Raw genomic sequence first — 14,450 nt, 5'->3', positions numbered from 1 at the left:
GGGTGTGGAGTGGGGCACAGCTGTAAAGTACAGAGTCAGGCTGCCCGGGTTTGCACCCTAGTGTGCCCTTTGGCAAGCTTGTAAAATAAGGATGTGAAGTATCACAGGGTTATTGTGAGTCTTAGGTGAGATAAAAGGCACTTAGCACCATGCTTGTGACAGCAAGAACACCCCCTGCATATTGATGATTGCTGTTGTTAACTTTCAGGTAGGTGTAACAGTTCAGAAGTAGGGCCAGCTATGATAAGAAGGACCAGTCTGGTGGTGTTAAGGAGGGTGATCCTCTGGGACAAATGAAAGATCAAGATCAGGGGTCATCCGACCAGTTAGACAGCTCTTTAAAGAAATGACAGTATATGAAGACCTGAATTAAGGAATGACAATGGAAATGGAGTTGAAAATATAGCTGTAAAATATTGTAAAATGTAGTTCTTGGCAATTGATGACACAGAGTTAGAAGAGTCAAGGATGGCTTGGGGGCATCTGCTCAGGAAATAATGTGGAAAATGGTGTTGGCAGAGGAGAAAGGTTCAAGAGAGGGGAGAGAGAATTAATAATATTTTGGATGGGTTGAACACAAGGTATTTGCAACATAGGTGAAGCTATTCAAAATAGGTAGCTGAAAATAATCTGAGGCCACACACAATGATATGGAGATTATAGAGTTAAGGAGTCAGGCAGAAAAAGAAAAATTAAAAGAAATAATTGCCGGTGTCAATAGACTTGAAGGAAGAAAAAGAGTCTTTTTAATTTTTATTTTTTATTCCTTTTTTTATTCCAATTATCTGAGGGAGATAATTGTGGAAGGGAATCATGAACAGATTAGAGGGAAAAAGAGGGAGATAATAACAGATAATAACATAATAACATTCAGGTTAGTGTAGATTTGTCTACAATGTAAAATTTAACATTGGTATTATAGTTCTGTATAATGAAGATAGAAAGTACACTTTCGTTTTTTAACCGTTAAACTGAAATGTGGCCTTAAAAGAAAACCTGGGCTGGGGATATAGCTCAGATGGTAGAGTGCTTACCTAACATGTACAAGGCCCTGGGCCAGCATCACCACTGGAAAACAAAACAAAACAAAAAAAACCTGTGCAGAAGTAGCATAGTGGGGAGGGAAGAGAGAGTTTAAATTCTCTGGGGAAGAGATCCTAGAATTAATTCCTGCTACCAATTCAAAATATATGATTTTAAATCCGCCAATCTAATTTTAAAAAAAATAATACTCTAAGAACTAGGAGGCACAGAATTGTTATCACTATTGATACAGAAAGAGAAATTTGATCCTTGGAGTAGAAGGGAGAAAGAAAGGAATAAGGAAGTCATCAAAGGTTGGCTGTGAGTGAATAATTTCCCCAGTTGAGTTGTGCTTCCCAGGGATGTCTGATGATTTGAGGAAACTCTGTTACCAAACACTTCTGTAGTTTTCAATTTAAGTTTGCTTTAGATTAAAAAAAAGAAGAAGAAGAAGAGGAAGAGGAAAAAGATTTGATTGCATTTTGTGTGCTGGTAGTGGTGTTTGAGAGAGACCACAAAATCTTTGAGCAGGCAATGTGCACCTCCTCTGGGCTCTAAGTGCCTAGGTGCCTGACATGTGAAGGGAATTTGGAAATTAAGTGGTTGGAATCAAACAAGCAACTGTCAGGGGAGATTTGGAAACATGGGATGAACTATTGAATTGATAATCTAAAATCCTCAATCCCTGGTTTTTCATTTTAAACTCCCTTGTTTCTACGCACCTCTATTTAAACATGGCCTGTCCAATTAATAAATGAATGGATAAATGAATTTATAAAATGGGTATGAAGACTAGAGATGCCTTATTCACTTGGAAAGTTGGATTTTAAGAATCATAATAAAACCTAAATATATTTTGACATTTTTTTCCAAGTAGGGTGAGGCAAGAGGAATATAGTTCACAGTAAAATCCAATTATTTGATTCTTAAAATGTAGTTTTCTCAAGAGTCACACATGCTGATTATTTACAACTGAAATGGTAGCTGAAAATTTTGTCCTCTTTAATTTTCCCTTGAAAAACATACCACTGTCTTTGATGGTCTTTAGCAATAGGAACCACAGACCCCCTGAATGTGGCTATATCTTCATTAAGCTACTGTAGATGAGGAAGAAAAGACAAAGGAGAGGAGAGCAAGACAGGAACAGAGCCAGAGAGTGCTGATGAGCGGGGTGCTGGGGGGACCCATGACACCCGTGTAAGGAAATGTCTTCAAGGTTGCCAGAGCCTCAGTGCATGTTTTATAGAGAGCAAAGTTATATGTCATTACAGAAAAGAGGTTAGTGAAGACAGCATCAGCCGTTGATTCAATAATTAATTTTGTTGGGAAGGAGCCAGGCCTCATTGTCCAGAAGGACAAAGTGATAACCATTATCTATTCCTCTTTTTACTTTTGATTAATGTGCATTAATTGAACATATTAATGACATTCAGTGAAACGTATCAATATGTGTCTGCGGTGTGCACTGATCAAACCCAGACTCCTTTTATCCACCCTCTCTCTCCTCCCCTTCCCCAATCTCTAGTTATCACTGTTCTATATTCAGGTTGACTTTGTTTTTTGTTTTTTTTTTTTTTTAAACTTTCTCACAGGAGAGGGAATCGGTAAAACTTGTCTTTCTGTACCTGGCTTATTTCATTTAATGTAATGTCTTCCAGTTCCATCCATTTTGCTACAATTGACAGAATAGCATTTTTCTTTATGATTGAATAATATTCCATTGTGCATATAAATCACATTCTTTTTGTCTACTCATCCATTGATGAGCACCTGGGTTGATTCTATATTTGGCTATTGTTAGTAGTCTGTATTCCTCTTGTGAAAAAGTGGCAAAAGGCAAGAATTTTATACAGGAAACAAACATTGACATATAAAACACTTTTCTCAATTATTTTGAATATCTCCCTTAGCCATGCCAAATATGCCCTTGCATTACCACAGGCCCTGGAACACATAAAACATAAATGAGAGAAAAAAAAGCATTTAAATTGTACATGTGCTTTACTGGTTTTATTTTTGTTTTAAACATTGGCCAAATCTACATAGCAAATATTGCATGCATTCATTGTACTTTATATTTAGGAACTTTTATTAAGTGCTGGAAGTATACAGCATCCTGAATATTTTTGGAGATGCAAAAGAAGGTAAAAAATGTGTTTTAATTGTTTAGGAACTTGGGATTTTAGAAGAAATGTTGCCTAACACACACACTCACATACACACACACACACACACACGTTTTAATTTTAATAGTTTCTAGACGAGGACCTATGTATTCTATCAGGCTTTGCTTTGACAGGATACTTTTAGAAACTCTAAAATATCAGGACAGGTCCTGGGAAATTTATTTGTGTATGTGCTTCTGGTCTTTAGATGAAGAGAGGAATGTGGGGCTCCTGCAAGGTCCTCTAGAGAAGGATTCATTCATTGCCAGGGGCAATGATTTGTAATCTTTGGATGACCGAATGCTGACTTGAGCAAGGAAAAACTTTAAGAATCAGTGGTTTTCTTCCTCAGGATACAATAAAAGGGATTTGCCAGGTGTCTGGGCACTGTAGATGACAATGTTTCTCTCCCTAACAGTGCCAAAGCATGGGAGACCAGCATATAAATTCAGGGTACAGTTTTGGAATTAGCCAGACCTGCCTGATGTCCAACTTGGGTTTTGTCATTTACCAGCTGTCTTAGTCAGCTTTTTCACTGCTGTGACTAAAAGGACCTAACCAGAACACCTGTAGGGGAGGAAAGGTTTGTTTAGGGGTTCACAGTTTCAGAGGTCTTAGCCCACAAAAGGCCAGCTGCATCCCTCCAAGTGAGCTGAACATCATGGTAGGAGAGTGTGGTGGAGGGAAGCAGCTTATATCATGGTGATCAGGAAGCAGAGAGAGGGGCCTCCACTTGCTAAAAACAAATATATAACCCAAAGCCATGCCCTGAATTCCCACCTTCTCCAGCCACATCCTACCACTTTAGTTACCATTCAGTTAATTCCTATCAGAGTACTAATTTCCTGATTGTGTTAAGACTCTCACAACACAATCATTTCTCTTCTAAACCTTCTTGCATTGTCTCTCATGTGAGGTTTTTGGGGGAAACCTCATATCCAAGCCAGAACACCAGCTGTATGGGCAAATTACTTACTCTCTCAGTGTCCTCAGTTGTTGGACCTATGAAATAGAAACAGTCTTACCTCATTAAGATTTGTTGTGAATAATTATTGTGAAGTCTGTAAGACACTAAGGAAAGTTCTTCCTCATTGAAAGCACAAACAAATGGAAGCTATTATTATTTTAATTCTTAGAAGAACCTACATTTAATTATTCCACATGGTTTTTGAAGTGACAACTGCAAACTCTTTTAAAGGTGGTAGGAGAATGTTCCTCAAGATGTTGGGTCACCATAGATCTAGGAGATATTCTAGCTATTTGGGAAGGTGAGATACACACCAAAATCCGGTGGCAACTCCCCATTTTGAACTCTGCTATAGAAAATCACGAGTGTTAGAACTGGAACCTTGATAAGATACTTGTTCATTTAAGCCATACATAGTCAGGGGTGGCAGGCAATGCATTAGAAGGAGAGTAGAGGTCTGCATATTCCAGAGGAAGTCACCCTGGAAGGAGAAGACGATTAGGGAAACTTGTCTGTTTAGCTCTGATGGAGTATCACGATGACTGGTCTTCTGGTGGACACTTAGCTGCGAAAAGAACTCAATAATTGCCTACTATAAATCTTTGTGAAACTAGACGCAGAATCAGAAATTATCTTTGGGCTCAAGACAGCTACAGGAATTCTCATTACAAGGTCCTCTGATACCTAGTTGGAGTGTGTATTTAAAGCAGAGAAGTCTGCATTTTGAAGGCATATCCAGGATTTTTAACCTGTTAATGTCTATATATAATATTGCTGTATGTAGGGTGATTTAAATCCTTATCACCCAAATGTTATCTACAGACCCAGGGTTAGAAGTACAGAACTTGGGCACCACACCTGAACCCAGAATCTATAATTTAACAAGATAACTGGCATACCTATTGGTCAAGTGAGTGGTTCTGTTAAGCTAACATGGTTATACATCATTTCCCACCGAATGTGGTAACAATCAGAACTTGCCTGAGCAATAACATCCAGCCCATAGACAGCTAGGTTAGAGAAGGACTTGGAGTCTTGAAAGTGTCCCTGGGTACTGGAATGTGAGTCTTCTGTGAACAGGATACTCACTTGGTGTGATCTACCATCAGGACAGAGGGACAATGTGCTGTCAGGTATTCCAGGGGAGAACTCTGAGCACTGGAGACAGAGTCCATTCACCTCCCTGTGAAAGCAGGGCAGGGGAAAATGAAGCTGCTGGGTATTTTAGCATCTCTTCACATTCAGCTATGTTAGCAAGGATTGACTTGCTTAGACCTAACTTGTTTAGAAAGGATATTTTCTCTTAATCTCTAAAATTATACTTTTCTAAATATTTTCTGCTTCTCAAGTGGCATCCGCTTCCAACACCCACCTGCCCCACATGCACACCCAAATGAACAAAAATGAACAGAATCTAACTTGCTAGAGGAAAAACAAAGCATCTGATCCATTTGAAAAAAAAAAAAAAAGAGCCAAATTTGCCAGCAAATGTGTGGGATTTATCCAGACTGTCCAGAATTAGATCTGAACCTACACATTTTGAAATTGCATCCATGTAGAAGCAAATCCACGTGTGAGTACAGGCTGGTGAAATGTGTGAAAGGATTGGAAGTGAAGAATAATAGCATGAAAGCAGCAAGTAACTCTCAACACTCCCAAAGATTGGATAAGTTGCCACCTTTCTCTAAATATAGGACCAAGCTTGAAAATTGTACAAATACTCTCAAGATAGTGTTTTGCAGGCATTTACTGCCAACAGGGCATCCATCCAAAGGATAATCTTATCCTGCAATTTGAGCCTGAATGTGGGGCACAGATGAGGACTTTCACTAAGGATGGGGGTAAAATGGGGCTCTCCCCAAAGTTTATACCTCTCCAAAGAAGGGAAGATGGGCCAAGGTGATAGAAGACCCCACTCACTTATTTTGAGCTATTTCCTGCTATTGGTGAATGTAGTACCAGGACAGGGCTAGCAATCAGCAGTCAGGTTAACCTGAGCCCAGGTGGGCTCCTCTGCAAGAAGTGGCTGGTTCAAGGGTACTCATGACAAAGAGTTAAAGCAACTGGAGGATATAGGGGTTAAGCAGATAAGGCAGAAATGAGAGTATGGAGGTGCATGTGAGTGTATGAGAGCTAATGAGCGACAGAGTTTCCTGTCTCATTCTGGGTGGCAGCAGCTGTTGCTGATCCAGGCCCCAAAGTTAAAGGCAGGCATTGGGAGGATCCAATAAACTCAGTCTACACAGGCAGAGGAGAGCAACCACTTCTTCTAAATGAATGTGGCCAAAAAATATTTGCTTGCAAAAAATTAATGTAAAGAGGAAGCAGCGATGGCTTCTTTAAATTCATTTAAAAAATATTTATTTTTATCACCTGGAGAAAAATTCCAGAAGTGGTTAAGTCATTCATTGTTCCTAGAATTTAGAATTGCAACATGAACTACAATCGGAATATCTAGCTATTGGTCTCATTTCTAGGCTATTCCTGGGTAGTAGCATTCATGCTGATACTATTCATGCCAAGAATATCTAAATAATTCTTAGGATTTTCTTTGTGTGTATGTGGTACTGGGCGCTGAACCCAGAGACTCATACATGCTAGGCAAGCACTCCACCACTAAGCTATCCCCAGTCCTTCTCATTTTATTTTTGAAATGGGGACTCACTGATTTGCCCAGATTGGGCTTGAACTAGCTATTCTGTCTCAGCCTCCCAAGTCACTGAGATTGCAGGTGTGTACCACCAAATCCAGTTAGATATTTTCTTTTTTAGCACTGCAAGCAGAACTATAATAGTAGACTGTGATACTGGAAGGAAGAAAGGGAGTGATTTATTCCATATTTAGTAATTTAGTAGTGACTTGGTTTTATTCAGTATTGTCTGAGTTTAATTTAACACAATGGTTAATTAACAGTGTATCATTTAATATAAATGATTTTTAAGTGAACAAAGTCATTCATACCAGTCAGGTTGCTATTGTTATATCTCCCATTATAGCCTCTTACAGGGGTTTTCAAACTTAGGTTCTGTGCTTCAGAGTGGTTGAAATTACAGGGGAAGCTGTGCTTTCCCAGAAAATACTCTACTGGTTTTATTTCTGATTACAAACATCAATGAAGAATGGTGAGAAATATTCTGATATAGTGAGTCTCAGATGACAGCCCATTTTATATTGACTCTAATGTATGTGAAAAGATACAATGTGTTCTCGTTAGAGTGGGAACATAATTAATGTATGTATGAAAAGTTGAAAGTAACTTCAACTTTTTATCCAAAAAAAAAAAAAACAATTATAATATTATAACTTCACAGGTGCCATACATTGGTCTTGTGGAGAGGTCAGCACACTACAACCCTTGGGCCAAATTCAGCCCACTGCTGGTTTTTGCAAACAATATTTTATTGGAACATAACCATGCCCCTTTGTTCCCATAGTGTCTATACCTACTTGTCCTTTTGAGTGGTTTAGTGACATACCATCTCTCTTGTAAATCCTAACCTGTGCATGTTTTGGTGCCTCATAGAAAAACTTTACCAAAATCTGCTCTACTGTTTTATGTGTCTCAACAATTCAAAGGGATGTTCTTTGTCCCCTCTTAGGAAATTGAAGCACAGAGAGTTTATTCAATCTGCTCAAAATCACACAGCACATGCATGGAAGAGCTGGGCTTCCCCTCTCTCAATTGTCCTCCAGAGTTTGTGCCTCTTAACTGCTCTGCTATATGGGTTGACAGCGATTTATTCCATCATTTAGGTTTTCATCTTCTTGCTTGCTTTAATTCCTAGCCTAGGTCTCTGACAATACTTGTGCTTCCTTGTTTGGTTTATAAATAGAATAGGGAGTTAAGAAGTGAGGAGGTCTAGACCAGGTGCATCAAGTCCTAGCTTTGCTTACAGGATAAGGAACCAGTTATGTGGGGATAGGATCACAGTTGAGGATAAGTTGAAGTAGACTTTATTTATTGATTGCTCCTATAAAGACTGAAGCAAAAAATAGGGCCCACTTCTTATATGAAGAGGCCATGGTGTGGTGGAAAAAACATGAGTATATTTCGGGGGAAGCTGTTCCAGAGGTTGCTGAGGGAGTAGTAAGAGCATAAGAGGGTTACCCTAAATCACATAGGGGAGGGAATAGGATGAGACTCAGGGGTATTCTTGGAAAAGAGAATTCCCTGATAAGTATTGGTTAGGAAAAATATTCTAGGAGGGTCTTCAGAATCAGAGTTTTGTGAAAAAGAGCATACTGTGTATTTTAGTATAATGTCTCTAAGGCTCTGAGAAGTTGGGGAGGAGACAAGGAAAGGGTTTATAAATGTCTTTGAAAATCACGTTATCATGGTCAGTAGGTTCTATTGTTCCTACATGTTGCGGGAAAGTATGTGAGTGTATCTAGTATGTGTAAATTGCTTTCAGATTTCCATTTTAGACCATACATTTTGAGGCCAATGTAGCCTTTATTCCTATCAAAATGCAGCATTTGGAGCCCAGGTATTAGAGTTGCCACGGGATGCTCATTTAAATTGCAGATCATCTGGCCTCTGGCCACACCCTACATTAGACTCTTTGTGGAATGATGCCTACAGTCTGCATTTAAATGAATGTCCCAGGTAATTCTTATATACTCCACAATTCCAGAAGCATTGAAGGATGACTTTAAAAAGAAACAGGAGAAAAATTAATCCAGACTAGGGTCTGAAGAGTGGTGCCTGGGCTGTGGAGGAGGGGCCAATGGAATTTAAAAGTGTTTTGAAAATAAAAATAGACAAGAGTTGGTGATTAATGAAATGTGAGCTCTGGGTAGCAAAGGAAAAGGAAATGTTCTTCCTTATTAAAACATTCTGACTTAAGTTACTGTCATGAGATAGGGATTATTTTTCTCCTACCCCAAAGTACCTCTTCCTGCCTTATCTCCTAGGTCAATTCACATAGTTGCTCATTAACTTCCTGACTGTTCATTCTGGAAATGAAACATGACAGTTAGTTTAGAAATGAGTCCCAGTTTACTTCCCTAGAAATTCATAACTATGTACAGAATAGTTGGTTGGAATGTATAATTATATAAACTTGCAATAAAGAGCCTGACACATAAGATATGTATATTTTTGAAATCGACTTGCCAAATTTGATGTGGAGCCTGGCAAGAAGGGAAATTTAGTTCAATTAAGGAGTCTGTTCTGTGGGAGGATTGGCCACCAGAGAGCTTATGATGATCTGTTTATAAACCAACAACATAACGTTTCTCTTTTTTTTTTCTATGAGAAAATTCGATTTTGTTGATTGTCTTTATCATCCCACACTTGTGTTGATGAAGCCCTCCAAATGGAATCCTCAGACTTCACAATATCCCAAGCTCATCTGTCATAGAAAATCCAAAAGTGGGATAAGAGGTTCCTTCTATATATTTGGAGGATACCCATTCAAAGATACAGTTTGCTTTGGTTATTCTCAGCAGCCCAGGAGAAGAGCACAAGGCCCTGTTGTGATTCTAGCAAAGCCCCGAACAGCAGGAATATTGAAAAGAACATGACAAAGGGAGGCATCAGAAGAGGGTTCTGCCTCTGGTTCACTATGTGACCTCAGCCCAGTAAGTGCCTGGGTGATAATATTGAATGAAACATGAATTTAGTCCTCTGGGAGCTTATTCTTCTCCAGCAAAAAAAAAAAAAAAAAAAAAAAAAAATGCAGTCAGGGGACTTAGAAAGTTTGGCTTTAAAAAGGAAGTACTGCTGGAAAAGAATCTTGAAGAAAAAGTTAGATTTTCAAGTGTAGGAGGAGGTGGAGAGTCTGGTCCCGGCAGAAGCATGACCAGAAGACAGAGAACAGTTTATGTTGGATGCATTCAAGGGTGTGTAGGAGGAAATGAGGGGGTGCAGAGGAGTAGGAAGAAGATCCTAGAGAGATGTACAGGTTGTTATTTGAAGAATGCAGAATGAAATGAAGTAGAAGGCAAAGAAATGATTTGGGAGACAAGGGATGTGGTAGAGATAGGAAAGGCGCCTGAACTAGGATTGTGGTCATTAAAATGTCCAGAAAGAGAAGCAGGACAAGAAGCAGTGGGGATTTCTGGGAGAGGCTGTTGTTGATGACAATGTCCATCCCAATCCTTATACTGTTGTTATGTTTATTTCTGAATTTAGTTTTGAAAACTAATTATGTCTGTGTTGCTTCTCCCTGCAACCTATTTTTTTTTCTTCTCTACAATCAGAATAACAAAATTTCTGGTTGTGAAGGATACAACTAAAGAGCTTACACTATGTCTGACATAGGCAGACAAGTTAGCTTACAAATGTCAGTTTCCTGACATCCCATCTCCAACCTGTTTACCCTGTCAGGAAAGAAGTTTTTAACAAGAAATATCAAAATAATCATCCTAGCAATATCCTAGTCAACCATCTTGGCTGAATTGTTCTAGTCCAGAATGGTGGTCAAATTACCAACTAGAGAGTGTTAGACCCATGCTTCCCATGTCCTGCAATGCACATCTCAGTCTAGTGAGTAAGGACCTCACTCTTTACTGAACTGGGACTTGTGAAAGCTGGTCTAGAATGTTTGACCAAAGGAAATCAGGCTATCTCCATCTGCAACAGCTTCACTCCACATTGATAATCTGATTTGTTCTGTTGCAGATGACATATTGAGTTGAAAGGGGCATGGATTGGTAAAAGCAGGCTTTTATTTATGACTGGCAGAACAGTGCAAAGGGGTGTCCTGATAGGAAGGGTCATCAGTTTAGAAAGCCATGTTTACATCTGATGGTTTTGCGTGATATCTGCGCTAGAGGGAGAGCAGAAAATAGGAATGTTAGAGGATGGAAACTGAAGCACCTTATAAATTTTGAGTGGATTGTAAATACAAAATAGATGAATGGAAAGGGACTGCCAGGAGACCGTGAAATGGTCCAACTGGGAAATGACTAATGCATGAACACAAATCTTGGTGACAGGCAGGTTAGTGATCTGTGAACTTTCTAAAGGTTAAATGAACAATAATAGGATTTTGTTAATGCACAAAGTGAATTGAAAGCACAAAATACATGACTCAAATATGCAAGTACCTTGAATTGGGCATAATTCAAAATAATGAGGTCTGTTAAAATAATGACATTTAGAGTAAAAGAGCAGTTAGTGAGAATTTTCCTAAAAAGCCCCTGAGAGTTGCCCAATGATCTCATTGTTAGCAGGAGAGAAAATTCTTTTACTATAATAAATTAGGCATTTTTGGAATGGGTTCCAGGTCAACTGCAATTTCCTTAGGATTCCCTGGCAACAAAAAGCCTCAGCCCTCTCCCAACACAGCAGCTTCAGTTCAAATGAAAGTGTTCACCAGGCTTTAAGTCCACTATCGCACTATGTCCCTTAAATGTTCGACATATTCCATTCTTGGTTATTCAAAAACTGGTTCTATTTTAACTCCTATTAAAATTTTAGTTGATTTTCACTGTGATAGCACATCTAACAGGTTCATAAGAGAAAAAGTTATGAACTTTTTGAACTTTTTTTTTTGAATTACAAATATAATTTACATTCCATTTTCTAAATGCAAAAGGCTTTGTGGGAAAAAGGCTGAGATTATGAGTAGACATGATACTGCCTCCGGATGTCCCAGCTAGAGTCTCCTTGACTGCTGTCACCACTGGTGACCTCTCTTGATTCTGAGGTGTGGGAAGAATTTCATCCCCATTTTAATGAAAGCAGCAAATAATTTACCTTTGCTTGAATGAATCTTGCAAACCCCATGAGATTAGTCATTTTTCTTAAACCTTGTTGTATGTAGTAAGAGATGCCATCATCTATACACATTTTTTCCTGGTTTAATATATTTGAACAACTTTTACAGAATTTTTCAAACATGTACAAAAAAAGAATAATATAACCAAGTCTAATGTATCCCTGCCCCAAATTCAAGAGTGACCAACTCATAAACTATATTCTTTCACATTTATACTTACCTACTTTCTTCCCTCCCTATCACTATCCATTATTTTGAAGAGAATAACATCCTGCAATATCATCACAGTATTATGAGTATCTGCTTTGTGAGAACAAGATTCTCCAAAGCACAATCCCCTAAACTCAGTACTTCACAGTTATTGTAAAAATAATAGATTCTGATTATCAAATACTTTGGGAAAATGATATCATCACTGCATTTTGAAGAATTGTTTTATTCATGAGCACAAGAATGGTTCTGAGAAGTTTGCAAATAGAAACTTACTTAAACCAGTATCTTTCAAACTTGTATCTAGAACTGTTTATTTATAGGAGATTTTATTTACATCCTATGGAAGAAATATTAAAGGACATTATTTATAACATTGATCAAGTACTCACTATGTGCAAGGTCTTCTGTTAAATATTTTCATATGGATTTAATTCTTATAATAATCCTGTGAGATGGGATTTATATATGAATATGTCACCCCATTTTCAAAAGAGGGAATTGAAGTTCAGAAATATATGATAACTTGGCAAGGTCACACAGTAGGATTTACTCTAGGTCCAGGTGACCTGTAAACCAGAGTTCTTGACCACCACAATATGCATTTAAAAGGGATCTTAACAATAGCTCAAGACTTGTGCATCCTTTGCTGGTTCTAATATAGTCTTAATTTCTTACAGTAATGAGGGGAACAAAAGTATAACAAACACATTTGGCCAAAGTCAGTAGGCAAAGGATTTCATTTAATCATGTTTTTGTTTCCATTTGTGTGTTATATTTTTTGGATTATTCTTACCTCTATTGTCTTAGATAAAATTTCCAATGCCTTTGGAGAGGGGAGTATGAATATTTCTTGTTCAGCAGTTAAGGCACAGAAAATGTCTCACCCAAGGTTAAAAGTTTATTACAGAGCTGGAATTAGAACTTAGATATTTATGTCTAGGGAAAATTTCTTTTTTTCTTCTTTCTCTTCCTCTCTCTCTTTTCATAGTACTGGGGATTGAATACAAGGACTAAGCTACATCCTTAGCTGTTTTTGTTTTTTTGTGACAGGGTCTCAATAAGTTGTTGAGGCTGGCTTTGAACTTGCAATCTTTCTGCTTCAGCTTCCAACTCAGGAGATTTCCTGAGTTGCTGGGATTGTAGGTGTGTACCATCACACCTGCCAGGGCAATTTTCTTTTGACTACACAATTATATTTCATTGACAAATAGGATCTGCCCCTACTCTTGATCTGCTCTGTTTGATATAAACTAGGGATGTGGTGGATCCTGTCTAACACAGAATTACTTGACAATGGTGAATGCATTGGTGGTAATACTCTTCTCAAAATATTTTGGACAGGGTCTGGTGCTTTTGTTAGCATCTACATTATATTTTTCATATTTTAGGGTAGGAAGGGAGAAATTGAAAGATTTAGTTTTCTGAGGACAACCTATGGACTATCTTCACATCCTTTTTACTCCTCTAGACCATGGAAAATGCACCCTGTTTTCAAAGCTCTGATCTGAGTCCCATCAGTGGTGGAAGAGCCTCTGTGGAACCACTGAATGTTTCCTTCATGGAGGTATCTATCCATAGCTGAGAATAGGGCAAAATAGAAAATGGCAAGGATAGCTATTTGCTATCTTTCTCAATTTTCCTATCAAGGTCAAAGAACTGCTTCTAGATGGCATTGTAGGTATATTATCCTCTGAGTACCAAATCATGCAAAAAATTACAAATAATTATACCATTATTTTCAAATGTATTATGGGAAGTAGGACAGTTGTATAATAGCTACAGAAAATTAAGCACTGGCATTATTAGAGCTTTTTCAAATAAACTAAACACTTCTGATTAACTAGGCATTTATTCTGGCTGAGACAGACTTGTGTAGAGATAGGGAACACTTAGATGTAAGACTGCTAATAATGAACATTGTCACTTCATTAAAGTAGGTCAAGGTAAGCAAATGTGATAGTTTTTTTCCACATGCTGTAATTACCAAGGGTAATTCAGTAAATTTTTGTCCTGTATATATCTGGACCATAAAATTATGTAATAAACAATCATTCATTGCAGATGATTAAAGAGAAATGCCTCTGGAGAGATTAAAAGAGGTACCATGATTCTACTGTTTATTATATCCACTCTCATAATTAAGGAAAGTATAAACTTAAAACTTACTATTAAACATGTGGAGGCCATGGTAAAGTGAAGGGTGCATTGATGCTGGAATCAAATAATTAGGGTTAGGGAATCACTTCTTACCTTTGACAGTGGGTTCTTAGGAAAATATTTTGTCTCTTTGAGCTGTAGTTTGCTTATTTGAAAATGAGGATAATAGTAAATATTTATTTTTTTTTTGGTGGGGTG

This window comes from Marmota flaviventris, chromosome 6, assembly GCF_047511675.1.
Source record: "Marmota flaviventris isolate mMarFla1 chromosome 6, mMarFla1.hap1, whole genome shotgun sequence".
In the NCBI taxonomy this organism is placed as follows: domain Eukaryota; kingdom Metazoa; phylum Chordata; class Mammalia; order Rodentia; family Sciuridae; genus Marmota; species Marmota flaviventris.
Note: the sequence above shows the minus strand (reverse complement) of the source record.